The sequence below is a fragment of the Phaenicophaeus curvirostris genome, chromosome 7 (assembly GCF_032191515.1).
Source record: "Phaenicophaeus curvirostris isolate KB17595 chromosome 7, BPBGC_Pcur_1.0, whole genome shotgun sequence".
Classification (NCBI taxonomy): domain Eukaryota; kingdom Metazoa; phylum Chordata; class Aves; order Cuculiformes; family Cuculidae; genus Phaenicophaeus; species Phaenicophaeus curvirostris.
The window spans coordinates 37,649,186-37,667,714 of record NC_091398.1 but is presented as its reverse complement, the minus strand read 5'-3'; the positions used below and the strand labels follow the sequence as shown (position 1 = coordinate 37,667,714).

Below are 18,529 nucleotides of genomic sequence, written 5' to 3'. Positions count from 1 at the left end.
AACTGGTATTCTACTGAGCTCTGAGTATTTGAAATGTAGAGCTACTAGACTCTAAACATCTCTGGTGTGAAAGTATTTCTTTGCATTGTTATATTAGGGAGTTTACCTAAAAATTAACCAACTGAAAATAATCATTTTAAATTATGACTTTTCCATCAGGAATCTCAAAAAATTGCTTAACTACTTAGGTGATCTTAAACCCATGTTACAGGAATGGGAAAGATGATAATTACAAGTTCAAGGCTAGAAAGCAAATCAATGGAGAAATCAGAAAATACAGGAAAATGCACATGATAAATCCAATACATTTAAACTCTTTTAAAAGCTTTTTGTAAACTCTCCATGACTAGAAGGCTCCAGCAACAGTGGACTCTGATTCTGCAGCTTTTCCCAAGGATGAGTCCTTTATTTCCTCCAGTTCCTTCTTTTCCAGGAAGAGTAAAGAATAACTATTTGTGACTTGACTGTGGGAAATTACTAGATTATATTATGCTGTAAATTATTAAGATTAAATGAAAGCTTCATCATGAATCAAGCGTTTGGCAGAAATCAACAGCATTTTACTACCTTACAAATCTGCAACAAAGAACAGGTCGTCCAGATGTATGTGTGCATATATATTATTTAAATAAAAACCTTCTACTGTTTAAATTCGATATCTGTCAAGAATAATATATTTTGGATGTGGGATCCTGTGAAATTCATTGATAATCTCCTCTTTTAACTGAAGAGAAAAAGCAAACAAAGCCAACAAAATGTTGTTTCAACTACTTTTCACCATATTCATCATAATGCATACTCTTTTTCCCTCTTAAAACAGAGTTAACTGAAAGTCATAATGTATTCTGTTTATATTTAAGTGTCTGAATATAGAAAATGTTCTTAATTAATCCAGAGGGCCATGCTCAAAAAAACAGTTAAACATATTATGATCCCATATTTTTCCTCCACACATTGCTTTCATGTTTATTTGTAAGCACTAACATTTTTAAGCCTCGAAATCTATATCCTAGATATTGCTCTACTCTCCTAGTCAGAGCTAATGAGCTTAATGAATTACCAGTTCTAAATTCAATACAAACATTTCAAAGAAAGAGATAAAACATTCTTTACAATTCAAAAGTTTCTCTGACCTATTTATGAAGAATATCACTTAACAATTTCATTAAGGGTGAGTAACAGCTGGTGACATGGCTGTGTCCTAAAGTGTTTTTCTCTCTTAATATTCTGCATCTTAAGCAATCGAGCTTTCATAAGAAATACTTTAGTTAGTGGCAGTCCCTCCTTTGGGGAGAAAAAAAATGTCAGACCACATTTTCTGTATTTTGCAATCTTGTTTTCAAGAGTGTCATGTTCCTGTTTTATTAGCATGTAGAGTAAACAAGAATGATTTGCTGATGCTATTGAGAGAACTTCTAAGATTACAGTCTTTCTATTTAGATTTTGGATGGAACTTAATATTAATGCACGCAGAGGCAAGTATATAAATTCAAAATAAATTAATTCAATTTTTCTTTACTGTTCGACAACTCTGAAGTTTCTATAGTGTTTAAGACACATAACTAGACTATTCAGGTCTAGATCACAGAAAGTCTTTCTTACCCAGATCCCCCATCCTAATTATTCCTTAACATAGAACAGAGCCTAGTGCCCAGTGATGCCTTCTAAAATATATTTTTCACTCATCCAAATTAGATAACAAGACACACAACCACTCCACAGTATCTATTTTAACATTCAGCTGCTCTCTCCAGGAATCATACATGCCTGGTGGGGGCCCTATATGAAACTTTGTGAAGTGTACAGAACAGATCAGAGCTTTCAGTCTGATCTTTGGTTCAGTGATCAGAGCTTTAACAAAAGAAATGCTCATATTTGATACATGCTATAAAGAATATATCACAAGAACTATATCTATCTGTAACCAAAAGAAGAAAGGAGATAGTAAAAAGTTCTGTTTTAATAGCACTAGCAAATTATTAGTGGTAGTGTAATAAAAAGACAATAGTAAGATTTCCAGGAAATATGAAAGGAGAAAATAAATATTAAGCTTCAGTTATAGATGATATCATGCTCTAAAAACCTCTTCACTATGTGCAAAGCAGAAATATTAAGGAAAACTGCATGTGTAGAAGGAGAAAGAATAGACATACCCAATTATTTAATATGACACTTTTGTTAAAAATTTGTTTCTCTCATAGGGAATAAATAAAAGAAATTAGATTACTGTGTAGCCCAGCAATGAGCAATCTCATACAAGAAAGTCTTGAAGCTCCAAATTCTGAATCTAGTTACAGAAATACAACCAAAATTCATAGCTATGCAAGCCAAGATCAAGCTCTTCTACAAAAACACCCCAAATATTTGGCTTACGATTGGAATGAGTGGAATCTTTATTAAAGTTCCAACTCTTTTCTACAAGCCTTTTGGTTTAGAAACAGAACTTTAAAAAAATTAATCAAAACTGCGTGAAAAAACTCAGCAATTACAGGGTAATATTTTATAAATATAACTGATTATTATAAATATTACTGATAAATAAAACTGATTTTATAAAAATTCCAGCAGGTCTTATACCAATTTGGTCTTAAATACAGTTTGGAAATACTGCTGAGTGAGTTAGTCATATCACATCCTTTATGATATATTCAGTTCAATGACAAAATGTTCTTCGAACAACCTGGATGAGAGCAGTCAACACACTCATGTTTCAATATATTCACATTTTCATTGGCGTACCAAAATATTTAAGGGGAAGTGTAGGCTCAATTATTTCTGTTATTCAGTTCTTAATAGATAGATCATAAAGGATGACTTTTGAGATTCATTTTTCCCTATAGCTCTGTTCGATCACCCTAATAAACTGACGAAAACCCTACATAATATCTGTCACAAGTCCTCTGCCTCACCTCCCAGGGTATGATGAAAGGCAAAGATTTACAGGAGAAGTTCGTGAGATCCCTTTTTGGGAAAGGCAGCTTATCAGCAGTTTTCTGATTTGATGAACATTCTTCAGTCAGCAACAATGTCACCTGCAGCATTAAAAATCCACTCTGCGAGCGCTTGCAAGTCTGTAGGCAAGTCTGGTTTTGTTAAATTCAGCCTCAGCAGCCCCCTCCCTCCCCTTCCCTTCGCTAAAGGGTATCCATCTCCTACCAGAGTTATTCCAGCATCTAAATACTAATCCATCATCATCCTTTCTACAAAGGCAAAGCCTCCATTACGTATGCCTGGTATCGCAGGGTGAAGGGACAACCATCTGACAACTGCTGTTTTAACACTGATGAAGTAAAATACAATAACCTGATATTTTATTTCATTTCATTTCTTTCTGTGTTCCCATTTGTTCTTTAGATTCTCCTTCTTTTTGTGGGAATTCATCACCACTAACTCATCGCTAGGGTCTTTGAATAGTATGGCGTTGATTTAAAAAGAGACTTGGACGACTGATTTGGATTTTATTTCTTATTACAAGCATATTTCTGATCCAATTCATCTAGTCAACGAGAAGCAGCACACCACTTTTTCATTTCAACCAAACCTAACAAAACCAACCAGTATTTCTCAGAAAACCAAGATGTGCTTCTCCAGTGTAGAGTACAGACACTTAATTATTTCCTGAAACATCTTTCTGAATTCACTTCTGTCCCTAAATAATTAAGATAATTGTAAAATATTTCTAAGTGCTTTCCAAGATTATCGAATAAGTTATTCACTACAGGTTATTTACACACAAATGTCACCTGCAGGTAGCCTGGAAAAACTATAGTTTGTTCGAAGAAGCAGCACCAGGTGCAGCAGAGCTCTGCATTAGAAGAAAAACACTGGAATGACATCTACCTGCTGTTTCCTCCATCAGTCACTCTATTGATCCATCAAGGAGAAGGTTCTCATGGAGGTTTTCTTGGATTTCTACCAAAAGGTGTCACCATGTTCATGCTTTAACCTTTCTTTTTAGGAGTCTAACTATTGTTTTTTTTCATCCTACTCGCTCTGCAATCATGTATGTGGAGATTCCTTTTTAAAAATCCCAAACAGGAAAGAAAGCCCCTACTGTTGAGAGCTGGCTCCTGCCTGGTGCTCCACACTGGACCAGATCCAGCAAAACACTCTCCAATGGGCTTAAGTGTTTTTCTGGATCAGGGCCAGAACACTCAGTTCTTTATAGGATCGAACTTACTGGTGGCAGCCTGAAAGTTTGCAATAAAATTACTAACGAGTCACACAAACTTCTGTGAAAACCATTCCCTCAACAGAGAAGGAGGGGTGACACCTGATTTAGTGATGTCTGTGGTTAGTTTGTTCCCAGTCACTCCCATATTGCAGTGGTAGCTCATAACTGCTTAGATAGAGAATCTTGACTAAAATGTATTGCAGCATTTTAATGGCCTCATCCCTTGAAAGACACCTAGGCAATGGCAAGGGAAAGGAAAATCCTGTAACATTTCACTCACTGCTGTGCTCCAAGTGATATGTTTTGTTTGAAAGATCCAGTCTTGGGCAGTACGGCAAGCCCATTATTATCTACAGAAATTATTTGGAAACAGTTTTGCTATGATGTGGTTTCTCTGCTGCTGTGAAATGCACTGAGAGAATCTCACAGGGCTCCCCACTCAGAGATGGTCTTTTGTCATCTCTGCAGATAAGGGGTTTCAGTCCATCCTCAAGAAATGGAGGCTGTCAAGAAGCAATGGGAGCAATCCCCTTCCTCCTCCCACCCTCAACCAACTGCTCTGGATGCTCTTGGAGCATTAAAGCTGTGCAATAGCTCAACCTGAGACCCCATCCAGCCTTGGGAATAGCTCCTGCATCCCAGCAGGCTTCTTGCCCACAGTTGTGGCCACTGGTGCTTCCTGGCTTCTGGAACCCTTCTAAAAGCATTCTCCAGAGGGTTATATTAGAACCACATGTGTTTTTTGGGTTTTTTTTGTGTTTTTTTTTTCCTTTGTGCTTGTCCTAAAGAGATTCTTTAGAGAAAAGGCAACAGAGACTATAAGGCAACATAACATGACATTAGCTCACTCTGCTTTTTTTTTTTTTCTTTTCCTAAGGCTTGTAGGGAGAGAAAAGCATAAAGTGCAGTTTCAGTCCTGCTCCCACCAGCCCACATTTGCTCTCCATCCCCAGGCCCCCCAAATCTCATTACTACGCAGGTGACCAAATGCTTTGCTCGGGAATAGGAACTTGCATGGATGGTGCTTTTGTGTGCTGCCTACAGACCAGATAATCTCTCTATGCATCATTTAATAAGAAAACCACTTCACAGTCCTTACAGGCTTGAGTTTGTTACATATGACACTCTCAGCAGAATCTGCACACTTAAGTCAGTGGTGGGAAAAAAAAGAGAAAAAAAGGATTGCATTGCATTCTCCCTGCATGTCTCCCTTTGAGCACACTGCCCTCTATATTCAGTTCAGATCTCCAGAGTCTGGGAAAATAATGATAATGGTTTTATTTCCCTTGACCTCTTGCTCCCTTATAAATCAGAATCCTATAGACCTTTCCCACAGTCCGAGGGTCCTCCTTCTTATTCAAGCCTAAGAAGGCAGGTATTTTATATCAAGGCAATTTATTCATGTGGGAGTGCTTCCTGGCTTCAGGACTTGCTGTAGACAAGCACCAAGGTGTTTTTTTCTGCAGGAGTATCTCGATTTATTTAGCCACTCATTCGTGAAATAAGAGCAAAATAATTATTCAGATCCTAGTATAAATTTCATCCAGGACTGAACCCATTCCCTCTGATCAGAGAATAAATAATCATGACTTTGATTACTAAGCATGGTCTCTTAGAAAGCATGTCACCTTCTTTCACAAAATTGTTGGAGGGATGCTTCAAATTGGAGATGCCCAATTTGGGTTAATATTTTAACATGGAGGTCTACATCAGGCACTCTCTACTTTTCTCCATCAATGGCTTGCTGTTTCCCAGGAGCAGATTTTCCCTAGAGTGGGAGCCCTTTTGTTACTCTTTAGCTACTCAAATGAACTTTGAAATTTGTCCAATTGATCCTTGCTTTGAGGGAGTCCCAGCTGATGTAGTTGGCTTCATTTTTAGTGTTTTTAGGAGTAGGAAATTTGCCAAAATCATATGTGGAAGAAAAGACAGCCACAAAAGGTTCTTACCACCCATACAAGTTTAAGAAATCCTAAGGCTGCTCTGAATTTGATTGCAGGTCGCTCAGAATCGCATACCTGGGGATCAAATTATCACAAAGGGACCAACAGCTGCATTGCCTCTAATCCTCAGGATTTCCAACTGGAAATTAAACTGGAACGTGGTCTCACAGCTTCAATATGCTTTAATTCTATTAAATACAATACTCCGATTCAAGAAAACATTTAAGGTAAGGCTTTATCTATATTTGTACTAGCTTTGTCTGGTACAGCTATAATTTGTAACAAAATGGAGCAACACACAAACAGTGGCAGTATTCATCTAGCCACACATAAAAATATTAAATAATATATTTTTATAGGTTTCCTATTAAGATTTTTCTATTCATGATGCAGTTGTTACTTTTGGTTCACCACAATATTAGAATATATTAATTTTAACTACATCACGTGCTTTGGTAAAATTACAGATGAATAGTGCACCAGTGATGGAGGAGATAAGGAGTAAAACCAGCAGGAACAAAACTGTAGAAGTCAGTAATTCAGTGTTCTTTGCCTCTGACATCTATGCCTGCAAAAATGTGTTCTTTGGTGCTATGTCTATAAAAGGTAAAAGTAAATGTTAATACAGATAGAATGTAATGATAGATTAACTTTTCAAGTCCCCTTTGGATCTTAGAAAAATAGAGACAATAAATGTGAGAACTCAGCTATGACGGCAAACCGTGTCAGCAACTCTGACCTGAAATTGCACCCCAGAACATTATTCTCAGGGTATGGGGCAAGCAAAAGACACCAAAATTGCGTAAAACTTAGTAAGTAAACGTGCAAAATATCCAAAATAATTGTCTTTACAAAACTACATCCAGCCCATGCTCTACAATCAAAATGCACTCAAAAGCTCTGTCTCTCCTGAAAGGACTGTCTTAACAGAAAAAGCATAATTAACATTGATGTCACACTCCTGCAAGTCATGAGTTGCTGTACTCTACATAAATATCCCTGCATAAAATACTATTAATATTCCTAAACAAATGTTCTGTCCTCCCTAGTGGCCTCTACGTTAGCACATTTTTTCATCCTGCCCACCTAATTCTTTCTTTTAGATTTAAACAAGCCAAAAACTCACCTTATGCTACTGCTGAAACAATTTTTATTTTTGAAGGTTAATCCAACTCAGCAGGATTTAGGGATGGCACTTTTGCTTGGTCGTAGGCATGTTGGCTCAGTCCAGACAGCTGTTTGGACATTCTCCACTGGGAATCTTGCCCTCAACACCCACAGTTGATGCACATACATGGTCTACTGGCTGCCTACTTCCATGCCCATCTGTTCAGATGGCATGGTGCCCGCTCACAAGTTCGCTGGATCCTTGCCCTTAGTGTGGAGATGCCAGGCAATGATGAGCTTAGATGGGCAGCCTGCAAAATACTGAAAGTGATCATTTTTTTTCCTGTAGGAAGTCCTTCCTCTGCAACAGCGCTGAAGCATGGACACCACATGCTACCCTACACTTAATAACACCTGTGGACATATATGTGCCAGAAGTATGGAGGGAGGGGGAAATATGCTGAGGGGGAGGGCGAAGTACTAAATGGAACGACACGAGGAAATAGCAGCGATTCTTCTATCAGACTATGCTCTACACTGTCAATGGCAGTGCAGGGGTACCCAGCTGACTTGAAAATTTTCATCAGCCACCGGCAGAGGCTGCCCAGGGAGGTGGTTGAGTCACCATCCCTAGAGGTATTTAAAAGACGGGTAGATGAGGTGCTTCAGGATGTGGTTTAGTGGCACGTAGGTATGGTTGGATATGGCAGATAGGATAGGTATGCACACGATGATCTCAGAGGACTTTTCCAACCTGGTGATTCTATACGATTCTGTGTAACAAACCGGTTCAAGTATCAGACCAACACAGCCGTGGCCACATGAACCAGAGCACAGATTAGCTTGTATCACTCCTCGGTCTAGCCTGCTTCTGAGACCCAGCTTAGCTTAAACTACCATGGGCATCACACATCACTCGGTGACCATAGTGTGTGGAAATCAAAGGCAGATCGTGCTGAAAGCCGTGTGAACCAAATCTAGACTTGTCTAAAATTGTTTACCTTAAATGCACATTCCACGCATACTGTACTGCAGAAAATATTCCATGGGAAACAATGGCACAAGTAAAGGTAGATAGTAGAAAAGTAATTTTAACAAATACTCATTTTAATTTGTGTCACTGGCCTTTGAAATAACAACTGAGTAAATCCTACTTACTAACAAGGGACCCTTACAAAAAATTAGTAGGGAAGAAAATCTTGTCTCTGAGTCCAAGAGAAAACTTTATTGCAGAGATTTTAGGACAAAGCTGTAATATTAAAATATAATTTTCTTCCCAAATGTAGTTTTATTAACATCAAATTCACATATAATAAATCTATTATTTTAAGTAATGAGCTACATTTTAACTGAAATTATTTGGACAGCTTTATATGCGCATACAAATCCCATGATAATTTTACACACCATTCCTAGTTTCTTAGCTGTCCTTCATACACTGTATGGGAGCCATTAGAAAAGTTACATGTTATGGTTTCTGCTCTTTGATTAGACAACTGAAACTTTTAAAAGAAAGTAGGAGAGGAAAATCAAAAAGATCTCTGAAGCAGAGAATATTTCCAACAGAGACTTCCAGGACTCCTCCTTTCTACCAACACTCTGGTGAACAAACTATCACTCTTGCAAACACTCAAGGAAAATAAATATAATGAGTTGTGAATACTCATGAAACGTTAACAGAATTATTCTAACAAGTTTTTTTTTTTCACTTTTTTTCTCCCCCTTCTCCTTGCTGAGAGCACCCCAAAACTGCTCTAACGATTACAGACATTTGCTAGCAGGCTGAAAAGAGATATAAATCTACGGCATGGCTGGATCAGCCTGGCTTGGGGCTCTCATCTAGTCAGCAGTAGAAGCCTGTGCTCGAAGGCACATTTAAGCTGTGTCTAAGTTACTGTTTACTCTGGGGTGACTGGATTTGAGTATGCTGTCCCTACCCTAGAGAATTGTTTGCTGTGCAGAGACATCAGTCTTGTCTTTGAGCATGCTCCGCTGAATCACTCATGTGTGACTACTTGATCTGTTTTGGTCTGGATATATTGACAAATCGTTGTGTCCAACTTTCACAGGAGCGGTGCCGAAAAAGTCCTGGCTCCAGCACGAAATTAGATTTATAAGGAACACAAGCCAAAAAAGTCACTATGAACATCCTGTGACAAAAATCAAAGAACCTGAATAAAAACTATTTTGCTCTGACTTCCAGGCTTAGTTCAGCTTCTTTAGTCTGAAGAGGAAAAAAAAAAAAAAAGACTTAGACTACCTCCTCTCTAATATTTAGGTTCCTGATTGCAGGCAATGCAGAGGTAAAACATTGGGTTTTGCAATGGAAAGTCCTTTATATTTGTCAGTACAGGAATTTTCACAAAATACATTTTTAATGTGATTGGAAGGGATAACTTCTAACACAGGTCACAGCTGACAACCCCAGAGCTAAATCTTATTAAAAACTATTCAGAGACCAAAATTAAAGACTGTAATACAGAACCACTTGGATACCTGTCAGATTGATAATATCTAGATGGCCATCTAACTTACCACCTACTCTCTCTTCTCTTTGCACTAATAACCTGAGTAATCTTATGAATCCTTTTTTTCTTCCAGCCCTGTTGGCTTATACTGTAGTCTCTTGCATCATTGAGACCTGTAATCTCTTAAAAAATCAGTATTGCTTATTACCAGTGCTCTGAGGACCAAAGTACATACACAGCAGAAGAAAGAATGAAGCAAAGTTTGCAAATGGATTTTCCCAGGTGTCATTATAAATACTAACATGAAAGAAATAGAGTAATCAAGATAATAACAGATTTACTTCAAGAAGCTTTTTAAGCAAATGGGTGATTTTGCAAAGGTCAATTAGCTGGATGACTCCTTCCTATTCTATTTCATATCATGATATTCAGCTAGGAAAAGAATGAAAATATTTAAAAGCTTAACTTTTCTTCACTCTTCCTTTGAGGCTTCTCAGTTTTATATTTAATCACAACCTTGCTGCAAACCAGGTAGGACAACAGGGATTGTTTAATATCATTACCCAGCTCTGGGGTTCTCCACTTGCAATTTGGCTTCATCTCATGTGAAATAAATATCCTGGCACTTTTAGTAAAAACTGCTGATACAGTAAAAGTACTATAACTCAAAGGTTATGGTTTCTTTGGGTTTTATTAAATACCAGAAGTAGTTCTTCAAATTTGTGGTGGGCATCAAGGTTCTTGATTAGATTCTCTGTCATACAGATTACAAAGAAAAACATGGAAGAGTCATCCGTGTGAGTCTTGGCTAAGTAACAACAACAATTGCAAAATGCTTTTATTTGAATTGCTTAAGTATTATTTCATTATTTGCCCTTCATAGACAAAGAAACATTTCAAATAATACGACACTCCCTTTTGTGCTCACTTCAAAAATTAGTCCACGTGATGAAGACAACTTGTAGGAGTAAGAAGCACATATTTCTGAGTACATTCAACCTCCTGGTTTTATTCTTGTGGCGTCTCCCTGACAGCAAACCATATAAAGTTAGTACTGCGGATAAATAAAAGGAGAAATGAAATTGTCCTGTTTGAAACTTCTGAAGCATCTAGACAGACTCAAAATTGCCCTTATTCGATTTTCCTCATTCTGTTCCAACAGAGAAATCACCTTCCTTACACATAATAGGAAATCCTCAACAAAATAAAACAAGAATCATCCACTGCCACCCAAAATATGGATGGCATGTAAAGGCAGTGTTCACTGCCAGAAAAGTCCTTGAACTCATCAAAAAAAACCCTAAATACTAATAAATTATTTTTTTAAAAAAAAAGTTCAGTAAAAAGAGGAAGAAAGGCACATCAAGAATGTAAATGAGCCAGACATTATCAGACGCTTTAGTGGTACAGTAAAACAGAATTTGGGATATATATATCAGTGCACATACACCGTGTTGTACATATATATGTATCACACTGTTAGCAAAGTCACAAGCACACATTATGTAAAGGACTGGAAAAGGCTTCAATTTATCACTTATGTGTTGGGATTCTTCTTCTTTCATCCCCACTCCAGTGAAGGTTTTCAAATAGCACCTGCCACTGGATCTTTTCTTCTCCACCCCTTTACATGGATGAGGAATCAAGATGACACAGTATATAAAGAGGTTTATATAAATATTTTATAAAAACTGCACTGGACTTTGGTAGGGATATTTTTGTTTGATATCTCCCTGGAAGGGATCCATTTCTTATTTGCAGGCATGAAAAAACAATGAATCTAATCTCTTGATAGTTTCTCACTAGTCTTTGTAAAATGTACTGTAACTCACATTTTATTTTGGGGGGCTTCCAACTTCCAGACATGTCATCTTGTATTGCCTTTTTCTGCTACATTAAAAAACCATTTGGTATCCAGTGTTGTGCCTTAATGTAGGCAAGTATGAAATCAATTACCTTTCAATTTCTTTAGGATAATTTAAACATGTTAAGGTCTGTAGGTCGTTCATCAGCAAGACAATTTTCCTAACCTCCAATATTTTTAGGTTTGCCTCTCCTTTGCATAATCTTCATTACTTTAATATCACTATTCTAGTCACCTTTTCAACAATGCCACTGAAAAACATGAATATATGCTGTATCTCTTCTTCATTATCACTCACAAGGGGCAGCTCAAACTTTTTGACACCAGAACACCCAGAGGAACTGCATTTTGCAGTAAAATCTCAGAATACAGACCCTAGTTCTGGGGATAGTATGTTCTGTGTTTCCCATATGTGCGTATATTTGGTTAAATTAAAATGCCCTTTCAACCATTAAGCCATCCGGATCATTCTCCACAAGTGCCTTTACCCAGACCTATTTGCCAGTCCATCAATCTTTGCTTTACTTTAATATGTTATTAGAACTCTTCTATTTACTTCCGTATCATGGATAAAGAGAGTGATTAGTGTCAAGCTTAGCACTAGTCCTTGGAGAACAATTCAAAAAATTCACCCAGTTGATGATGATTCCCCAGAGACTACTTTCCAAAATGCATAAATTAATCAGTTCTTAATCCATTTAACGTGTGCTTCACTGATACAGCACATTGCTAATATTTAATCAGAATGTCACATACTATTAAGTCAAGTGACTTACAAACTTTCACCTTACTTCATAAACATGGCAGTCTTTTTCAACAAGAGTTGAACAAATAATAATACTGTTTTATTTGTGTTTCTTAATTTTTTTTTTTTATTCAGTCATGATGATTGACAGCAAAAATATTTCTAATGTTTATTTTTTAATTAAAACCTGCAACAATTTTTCAATTAGTTGACCCAAGGCATCTTCAGGTTAATCTGCCTATAAAATTTTGAGTCATGCCACTTTCCCTTTTGGAGTATTGGCACAATGATTGCCCTTTCTGAACCTTTTGTAATTTGCATGACAACCCAATATTTATTTAAGACTGAAATCAACAGGCAAGGACCACCCCAGACAACCCTTTAAGGCTCTAGCATGACATTTATTTATATTTCCTAAAATTTTGCCACATTTTGCTAATTTTTCTATAAGTAGCATCACTGGTAGATGCCATTAAATGTTTTATTAGTCAATGATAACGTGGAGCATAGAGCATCAGTTTCTTGTAAGCAAAGCGTGCCTGGATTTAAAGCATAAACAAACAAACCCCCACAATATTTATGGACTCCTCCTGTCTTTCCTGCATCACTATTAACAGCTGCATTGCCTTAGCAATGTGACTGTAAAAGCGCTGGCGATTAGCTCTTAAAATCAGAGATAAAACAAGAATCTAGAAGTCATTCCTGCACACAGAGTTCAGAACTTAAAGAATATGGAAAACTCCAGGACGGAGTAAAAGCATCCATTTGGTCCAGCACTGCAGTACTTGCAGGATTCCCCTCAGTGACACAATATCCAGTGTGAAGTATGTTACAGGGAAAATTGTATACACTGTTTTGGCTTCTTTTCACTGCTTAAAATGCCTGTCTATCTATTTAATGGGTACCATTACAAAAACAGTCAATTAGTCAATATGTCTCAGTGACTATAGATTTATAAAATGATGAATGCACAGCACAGTGTCTTACAGAAAGAAAAAAACTACCTGGAATCTACAATTTCCACATGCTAAAATAAGAAAGTTGATTTTTGCAGTGCACTGCATTTTATACAGTCACCTCTTTATCTGTAAGGAAACTTGCCAACTCAAACATAGGGTAATTTGTCTCATTTATACAGGTGCACATACATTCAGAAAGGCAGAGGCAAGCTGGAATACTGCATGATGCTGATTTTTAAAATATCTGCTTGTATCTTCTTGCAGATTTAAGCATGTGCGTGTGTTAAAGTAGAACACAGTGGAAGATAAAACCTCCTAAATTATAATTCCTCCAGTAATTTATTACACATTGCCATAGAAACTAATTTGCAAACTATTTTCTGTGCTGCTCTAGAAATATCAGAATATAAGCAATATTCTCAATAAAAATCTTAAAATATTCTAATGTCAGTATACAAAGGGCTGTTCTCATCCCACCCAAAATGTAACACACAGAGACTGACCCAAAAATATCCTACTCCAAACCTGAAGATCATCAGATATATTACACAAACATATTCAGACACAGATAGCCGTTGCTTTAAACGTTCAGAAAAATTAGCATAAGGGCACATGTAACTCTAATAGGTGCTTTAGTATAACCAGTGGGAAGTGGAAATGCTTGTTTACGTTCATACTACTGTGAGAATTCATCTATTTATGGTGTGAGTGAGTGTGTGATAGTGAATTTTTTCCCTAAGCTTTATTCATTTAATAATTATTGAAAGATCAAGAGGTAATCAAATGGTATAGCTGGACTTTTCTTTCCTTAAAATCGCTTGCATATGCTTGGTAAGTGATATTTTTCTGAGCTTAACACCCTCTGTTTTGTAGGTCATACAGATATCTACAGACTGTGTGGGTACTGAAGGCACTTGTCCTTTAGCCTTCTGCCTCACCACATGATTGAGCATCCATATACCTTACAACCATACACCCTGTCGAGAGTTATTCTCTTACATATCACAATTTACCTCGCTTTCTCCACTCAAACATGCAACCAAGCTGAGCAACAAGCTGCTTCAGCTGCCATGTCATTTCAGTTTTTACACATCTTCTCTTTTTATGTGTGCTCTACATCTCCGTGATGTCTCATCTCCCTGCTCCACTGCCATAGGCTACAAGTCAGGAACAAAGCTCAGGCTCAATGTCAAACAGAGTGAAAATGGGAAAATATCATAGAAGAGAAAATTAATGGGCACAAACACAGCTCTAAAACTTCCATCCTTGTGGGCTTTGCAACTTTCCCTCACTTCTTGGCAAAACCTGAAGCAGAAGAGAGTAATAGTGTTTGTGTAGAAAATGCCTTAAAAAGGTATTTAGCTAAGGAAAATACAAAAAAAAAAGTCAAGGTGGAAGAGTTATGCCTGCATATTAAGAAAAAACTAACCCTATGAAGCATGCAACCAGTCCCTTTTATCTGAAAAAATAACTTTTTTTTCCACTTTCTACCATTTTCCTGCTTTCTCCCTTTCCTTGCCTGACCATCATGGCTTGTGGAGGTTTGTATTTCCAAAAACATCTCAGCAACTGATAGTTCAGAGTCTAAGACAAATGGACTCCAAAGCTGAAAATGTGGCTTCTCTGCCTGGACCAAGGCTTTTCTCTCATTTTAATCAGAGAAATTTTGGGGTAAAACACATGTGAAATCTCTCTTTTTTTTCAACAGGTTCATTAATTATGTCTTTAGAAAAAAATGTTACCTTTCTTCTTTTCTTATAAATATTTTTCATTAATAAATATATTCAGTTTTCTAAAGAAAAGATGATGGTTGCAATCTAAATTTGGAAAAAAAAACCCCAAAAATCCAAATACCCCCAAATCCATACCCCAGTAACTTAAAAATTGTTGATCCTGCCCCCACTGGCATGGACAGCAAATGCATAGGTTTCCATCAAATGGAATCACAGTCAGCAGTCATTCAGTTACTATGAAATCTAGCTCATGGCCTGAAACTTTTTATAAAATAGGTATTATATATTTCTTTTAATAAGGTAGAGGTCCCAGAACACACAAATGTGTAAGGAAAAGGGGATACTTTGCTTTCATTCTCACACTATAGAATCACCTTTTTGTAGAAAATATAATCTTGTCCAGAACCCTCTCTCATCCCCAAATAAGTTTAGTTTTCAAAAAATAGAGCCACTGCTCCTTTTGTAGATCTCCCAGATCAAATACAAGAGTAAATACTAGTATGCCAAATATTACCACTGGTATTTTATTGGGATCCAGAAACTTGATTTATCAACTAAGTTATTAATTCAGGAGGCAGCATCATACTAGATGCAATCCTGCTTCTCATTCTGTGTAAGCCTTACCCAAACATATTATAGGTAAGCTTAATAAACCCTTTCACTTCTAAACTTCAGTGTTCATCTTTTCAGTATTTGATGCATATAATTTATATTTTGTAATTAACATGCTGTAACTGAACTTAATTCAAATTATATATATATTTATATATATTTAACATCTTCAGACAACCAAAACTGAGCTGAAAACTGAAATATCTCCATTCTGGGGGTCCATGCATTCACAATGAATTTTCGGTCTGTTTATTAAGTAATCATATCTGGGTACAAGTGTCAACACAATTTATGTTTTGAATAATGTGAAGCAGATAACCTCAATTAAAAAGTAATTAGAGTCATTTTCCTATTAAGCAGTTTGCCTAATTGTTTTTGAAACCTGGAACTGAAATTGTAATAAATAGTAAGCGGCCAAAACATGTCCCTTGCATTAGCTTAATCCAAGTGCTTCCACCAGTCCTGGGAAAATCGGAACAGAAATAAAGGCTGAACCTCCACGTGATATTGAGAGCATGGGGAGATGGTCTGTAGCTGTGCACCTCTGCATAGTCTGTTCCTTCCCATGGTTGTTTTGAAGTTTTTTTTTTTCCTCAACATCTTTCTTTCCTTTCCCTCTCTCTTTTCAATCCCTTGTTCTTACGTGTTTATTTAAGTGCTCTTACATGAACATTTAATATATGAAATATTTGATTTAATCATGGCAACAGATTGAGTAGAGTTTGTCAGGGAAAAGCTACCCCACAGTTTAGACGTAGGTTATTATCTCTGTTGAACTACTGTTTATAGCAGTGCAAATAAATTTTGTACCTTATAGTCTACCTTGCCAGCACGCTACACGTCTGCTGATGTAAAATAATAACTATGACCTCATTTTCTCAAACAGAACAATTTGTGGGTTTGCTGCTGGTCTTCAAAAAAAAGGTCCTTCTCTTTAAATCAGCCTTTAAAATGATAGATGTCACGTATCAAGTATAATAAATAAGCTCTGAGAACATCAAAATTTCATGTATATTTCTCTGCTTATACTACACAATCTCACGGAAAACACCTACCTGTGTGCCACAGCCAAAACTGGGGAAAATAACAAATCTAGTTGAATACAAAAAGCAATCCAGCACCTGTTCCTCACCCTAAGCCAAAACAAATATGAAAACTAAAAACTAACAGGAAAACTACCCAAGAGTCCCAGGAATAAAAGGCAAGGGCAACAATATTCTCTTCACCCACAAACTCCAGCCTGAGTCAAAGCCTCCTGTCTTGCAGATACACTTATCGCAACTGCAGCTGGAGAGCTGGACTGATAGGATATGCCATTTTCCCTGGAAAGTAAGGGAGGAGAAAGGTTTCTTGTAGTCCATAAAGGACTGCTTCCCCACCTGGGACTGCTAAAAGAGGCTCTAAGTAACTAGACTGCTCTCCTTCCTCAGAAATAGACTCTTTCCTGCTGTCTCTGTGCCTACAGGAAATTTTGCCAACTTTGGAAGAGCACAGAACTTATATTTTCACAATTTAAAAAATTTCCAATAAGATAAGAAGTCAAACTAAGACCTCTGAAAATAATAAAGTAAAAATGCCAGGAAGATACCTAGAGAAATTCCACAAAAATCTCAAGCAGCTATAGGAGAACATGAGCTGTTCAGAAGGAATACAAACATTTAAATAATATATCTTGCTGGAAATTAGGCTTTGTGAGAAATCCCATTGATTTCTTTTAAGTCATTTTATTAAAAGGTCTATTAATGCTTGGCTTGCACTTTGTGGCTATGAGAGATGTTGGAATGAAGAGCTATCAAAGGTGGCTATCAAAGTTTTTTTCTTTTTTCCATTTAACTGTTTCTAACTATTAAGCTGCTCATTTTGTGGAGACAATCATTAGTGTCTTTAATGTGAAACAAAGCTTCTGGATAAGAGCCGCTAGCTGAAGATCAATATGAAAGATATCACTTCAGTTACAGCTTTAATAACTGTAACAATAGGGAGCCTGGCATCGCCGGCTTTATGCATTAATGTAATTTAGAATCTACCAGGTACAAATCTTATCAAACATTAGCAGTGACTGCGTTGGGATTTTCTAGGTAAGGAAACTGCACGATAAATGGAAAGTATTTTAAAGGTAAACTTTCATGTAATCAGGCTCATCTGCCATAAAACCATGAAAGAATTTACATGAATTAAAGAAAAAAAAAAAGCAACCAGAAGAGATTCTTGGAAAATGATGGCATTTTTTAAGGAACTGGTGGTACACGAGCACATAACACGCTCAGAGTACACCAAGAAGTCTCTCTTGTTTAAATCATCATAAAAATCATGCAACCCACAGGACTGGAGGATTAGGAATTTCAGTCAAATTCAGTGCAATTAAAGATTTTTTACAAAACAGCATTTGTAGAAGTTCACACCTACCTGGGCATGCGTTGCACAGCTTTCAGCTAAACCACAGAATAGACGAGGAGCTTTTTCCCAGACTGCCAGTAAAGCACCAGCTCTACAGATGAGGAGCATGACTCACCTTCCAGCCAGGAACCACAACAGCTGCAGCAAATCCACCTTTCCCATCCCATTTCCAGCACACCTGCCTCCAAATCCCTCAGCTCCCTATTTCCTTCTTGCTTTTTACAGCCACCAGTCCATCGCCTCAGCCTTTCCCACACTTTTGAGATATTTGCAGTGGCATCATCCTTTTTCAAAAGTTTATCTATAGCCATGATATTTCTTTACTCAGCTTTTCAATTTCTTGATTGAAAAAAAGTACAAATGAACACCCTCCAAAAATAAATAAAATCAAGCCTGAAAATGTTAAACCACAAATTTTGGACCTCCTTTACAGTTATTCTTAAAACCTGATGTAACAGACTGGCAGTTTTTTAAATACTTTGTTTAACTTGTGTCCAAATGTCTTCAGGTTTTAGTGCTTACAGGTG

General features: G+C 37.0%; 1 protein-coding gene across 1 annotated transcript in view; it reads right to left on the bottom strand.

The window, feature by feature from the left end:
- The window catches only part of ARHGAP15 (Rho GTPase activating protein 15), a 325,214-nt gene that overhangs the window by 278,438 nt on the left and 28,247 nt on the right, over positions 1-18,529 (bottom strand). The gene's annotated exons all lie outside the window — the stretch shown is intronic.